Source organism: Myotis yumanensis, unplaced genomic scaffold (assembly GCF_028538775.1).
Source record: "Myotis yumanensis isolate MYYU_CA2020_CCGP unplaced genomic scaffold, mMyoYum1.0.hap1 SCAF_2, whole genome shotgun sequence".
In the NCBI taxonomy this organism is placed as follows: Eukaryota; Metazoa; Chordata; class Mammalia; order Chiroptera; family Vespertilionidae; genus Myotis; species Myotis yumanensis.
In genome coordinates this window covers 131,191,638-131,196,852 of record NW_027223753.1, presented here as the reverse complement: position 1 = coordinate 131,196,852, position 5,215 = coordinate 131,191,638, and positions in this window count along the sequence as shown.

The window sequence follows — 5,215 nt, the reverse complement described above, 5'->3', positions numbered from 1 at the left end:
CAGATTATTTGCATGTGTTAGTTCAATGCCTCTACTTAGGAAGCTGGAAAATTGCAGAGGCAAGAAGCCAAAGACATTGTCTGTGTCCGTGTGCCCCACAAGAGCTGACTGTGCATGATTCTCACTCTTCTAATGTGTGGACTAGGAAGCCTGTTTAATTACACTTTGTGTCTGTAAATCTGTCAAGCAATGCTGAGCCTTCTACTGCTCTTTCTTAGGCTGTATATCTCCACACAGAAATATATCAATTTTTGGTTATATTGAAAATTGTTGAATATTAGATTCAGAAGGAAATGTTAGTAATAATATAGTCTAATCTTTACTTTTCTAATGAGGAAAATGACTTTCAGCTGCAATAAATGGTTTATTTATGTTCAAATGGATAAGGCAGAGGCAAGGCTTCTTATCCTTTTCAGTGGTTCTCAACCTTGGCTGCACATTAGAATCACCTGGGAGTCTTTTTAAAATCCTGATTTCTGGGCTGCATCCTCCGGAAATTCTGTTTCTTTGTTACTAATGTTGTGGCCCCACCCCATAACAAAGAAACAGAATTTCCGGAGGATGAGGCCCAGAAATCAGGATTTTAAAAAGATTCCCAGGTGATTCTAATGTGCAGCCAAGGTTGAGAACCACTGCTTTAGATGGTTTCTTTTTCTATTATATCAGGCATGTTCCTAGGGTTTGGCACTTCTTATTTTCATAAATAAAGGATTCCAAGATATATAGTTGAGGGATGATATAATTCATGGATTTATAAGCATTTCTGCTTATTACACAAATATAATCCTTAGATTAGACTTCTTTTTCCCTCCCACTCTCCCTTCCTTCCTTCTTTCTTTTCTTCCCTCCCTTTCTTGTCTTTTTTCTCTATAAAATTTTATGTCAGTTGCTCAGTTTTGTTTGCATTTATTTATATGTGTACTAATATTTATTTACCAAATAAATCTCTTGATAGAAATTTAGCAATGAAATATATAGAGAGGGATACAAAGATGAATATGACATAGTCATTTCCTAGGTATGGTCATTGTTTATTTAGACATATATCCTATTTATAAAATATAAGCAAATATAACATAAAGTTCATCGTTTTATCATGTAAGAATAAACATTACTGTCTTCGCTGAAGAGGCTTCTCTCTTTACACTGGAACTCTGTTCATAGACAGTGAAGGAAATAGCAAGATTTATTTTTACCCAATATAAGAGCCCTACTTTGGATAAAAATACATATTTCTATCAATTTTAAATCAATTTTAAATACCTTTTGCCCTATTGCTTATATTTTCAATTAAGGAAAATAAGAATATACTCAAATTAACTTTGTACAAATCATGGAATTTTTGAAAATAGAGACATCTGTTCAATGTTTACAATAATTTGAAATGTGAAAAAGGAAGTTGGCTAAATCTCTTTTGCTGGAAAAGAAAAAGCAAATTAGGTAAAGCAGGTAAGAGTAAGTGAAAACATTAATAACATAATGAATGGCAATAATATAAAAATCATTCTGAACCAAAGCTAAATTAGGTAGTCTTTAAAAATTCCATCAATATTTAAAGTCCCAGTTTTTTCAACTCTCATATGAGACTTCAAAGACACCGATACTTTTAAAAATTACTGACAAAAAAAATTGTAATGAAATTGTGTATGTAAAAATGTTGTCAGAAAATTCCTTTCATTTATTTTGCTCCAGTCCCTTCCATTCCCTGAGTCTCATCCTTTCCTATTCAATGTTTTGGATCTTTATTTAAAGCACTGGTGATGTTCGAACAATAAAGTGAGGTCTTGGGAATGATATGCATGAATATTATTCCTAATGAAACCATGGACTAGAATAGGACACATAGGTATAAATGAATGCAATGAATGTACTCAGAGCTGCAGTTCTGCCTATCCTTAGAGGACATGGTATTGCTATACTATTATCTGGAAAAGGTTTAATTATACTCATATTATATCCATCTGCCTTAAAACCCTTATCATGCCGGAACATGCTGAGAAATCTACTTTGTAAACACTCTCCCTGCAGAATCCCTTGTGTAAATCTGTAACTTTCAATGGCTTTATGGAACCCAACAGTGCCTCTAGAGGTTTTCTTTGATTTTCCTCTGCTCTGCCCACAGTGAGTAAACAGAAAGGCCATTAACTCTCACTTATCTGGAAACCCATTTTACACTTTATGATTTTATTGCAGAAAAGGATGTTTTTAAACCCTACTGCCCCTGTGTCTGCCTCTGGGCTATTGCCTCTCACTTAGATATGTTAACATTGGTACAATCTAAACATTTTTAAAAGGGAATACCAGTTATATTCCAAATCATTATAAGAAATCCAAAACAAAATATTCCCAAATGAAACAGCATGGTTTTAGATTATATGTTCTTTCAGAGAGTGTGTGGTTTAGAAGACTAGAATTTATTTGAAGTAAAATGGCACAGAGCATTTTTTTTAACAAGGAAGATGATGAACATTGATGCCATTAATACAACATTACTAATTTTTTCAACTTCAACTGTGCATTAATAATGGAATAAATGTGCACTCCACATTACAAAATCTTTTTGAAAATACACTTTCTAAACCCATAATTAATACATTTTAATTTTTAAAAAGCTTTCTCCCAGTATCAATAGGGATTTCTTTCTGCATCACATGCCTTTTTATATATAAAATGTTTATAGGGATTAAAATAAAGAAACATTAAACATTTCAAGCATATCTATTAATTATTAGACAGATATATGTATAAACCTATAGCAGCTCTTAATTTTCCCAAATAGAGAAATGTTTGCAATCAATTCTCTTTTATATACTCAACAAACTTGTTCTTTTATCTTTTTAATTAATTTATATATTCTATATAGTATATATACTTATTAGATTTAAAATAAGGCTATCAAGTTTTAAGTTGTTAAGAAATGTTTTTTTTAAATATTAGCTTTTACTTATTTTTATCTACCCTTTATACTATTCTAATTTCTTGATTCTTATGAGGCCACACAGGTGATTAAAAGTTTTATTTTATGTTTAAAAGTTTGCTGGATATCCTCTGTTTGTACCTTAAAATCCATTCCCAATCATTCTCTACCCTGCTCTTCATCCAAGGAGACTATGTTAGAACACATCAACAGGCTCCCTTAATACTGCTGGTTCCTATTGATTCCGACAATGGGAAATTCTACAGGTGATCAAACGGTTCAAGAAGGATGAGGACATGGAGTTTACTCCCCTAGTTCTTGCCCTGCAGGGTGACCCTGTACTAGGGCTGCCACTAAACTAAAGGTCAACCTTCCTCTCAAGGAAGGCCTTTTTACCCTATTCTCTCCTTTTAGGTTCCTGTAACTGGTAACCTCCCTGGCTTAGGAGTGGTAACAGACCTGCTGCTAGTAGCCCACTGGGTATGACATTGCTCTTTGTGGTTTCTGCACCTTGTCCACATCTTTGTAAATAATTTTCATAAGTCCTCCTTAAAACTAGTATACAATTTTTTGTGTCATCTATTTTCTGCTCTATAACTTATACAAATTAGGTTTTTATCTTGGCTCACTTGATTATAAATTCTCCACCCCCACTCCTGGCCCCAACTCTTCCTAATACATTTAGATTACTCATGTGTGTTTCTTTTTTTGTTTTGAGATATGCTTCGGTGACTGCCAATAGGCAGAGCTTTTATTTTTTTCCACCAATTTCCTATCAAAAAATTGTATGCATCACTAAAATAAATTGAACTTCAAGTGTTGTTTTTAAATGTATTCAGAAAAGATCTATGAACAAAACCTTCACAAAGTGAACAATTTGCAGTTAAAAAGCAAATCCAATTACCAGTAGCCAAGTTCCCCGGCTTCTTGGTGGTGGTATTTGTAGCTGATTAAATTTCTTCTAATTATATGTGTAGGCACACAACATGAAAATTAAATGAAATATATTACCTCTTTGGGAAATAACACTGTATTCCTGAAATAGCATTATGAATGTGGCGTTCTGCTTCAGATAAATGAAAACACAGTTAGCATTTTGTGTTTAGACCAAATATATTCTTATTGGGTTTATACAAAACAGTAAGTAGAAAATGAATTGTAATATAGATGGATGGTTCCATTTAGTTATTTTAAAAAGCTAGAGTAAAAATTTTAATTTATTAATGTCATTCACCTCTCTTACTTTTCTTCAGCTTAGCTAAAAATATAAAGGTCATTTTTTAAAATGAATATTTTCATATGGTAAAAACATTAAATACTTTGAAGGTGTTTCTAAAACAAACAAATAAAAAAAAATCTTAGGTAACTAGAGGCCTAGAGCATGAATTTGTGCACTGGTGGGGTCCAGCTGGCCCACCTCAATTGGGGCCAATCGGGCCGGGCCGGCTGGAGGGAGGGGCCGCAGGTAGTTGAACTCCAGGTGGAACTCCCAGTTGAGGGGACAATTTGCATATTTGCCTTTTATTATATAAGAATTATCTAGTCAAAGGCAAATTTAAAAAAATGTAGCTAAACTCTTTGTAATTTTTTAATAGACTTTATTTTTTAGAGTAGTTTGAAGTTACAGTAACACTGAGCAGATGATACAGAAAGCCCCTATATACCTCCTGACCTCACACATGTAGAGCCTTCTCCATGATCAACATCCCCATCAGAGTGGCACCTTTGTTATAATTGACGAGCCTGCATTGACACCTCATAATCATTCAAAATCCACAGTTTACATTGGGGTTCACTCTTAGTATTGTACATTCTATGGGTATAGACCAGGGGTGGGCAACCCCTGGCATGCGTGCCAAACATGGCACGCCAGTTACTTTTGCTGGCACGTGAAAACCTCTCTTATAATCTTCCATTCACAATTTTTTTCTTAATGTTGACTTTTTTATTTTTCAGATAAATTCAGTGTAGGTGCATCTTAGATACATAAATAATTTTACATAACAAGTTATCTTAAAGACCATAGACATGGATTGACGAGAGAGGGGAAGAGCAACTTCTATGCCTCTGCCTTAACTCTCCCTGCCTTCCTAGATCTGACCAGTGTTTTGGTTTCATCCACATACCCTTGTGAATCTTTGTTCTCAGTGATGAATTTTGTTAAGTCTCGTAATAGGAGTAGCCTGACGGATGAAAGTAGTAGCTCATGCATATCTCTGAAGGTCACGAAATATAAACCTGATGTAAAATCTCTGTCAACAGTGATGCAGCAGCAAAAGTCCCACTGATAATATCAAA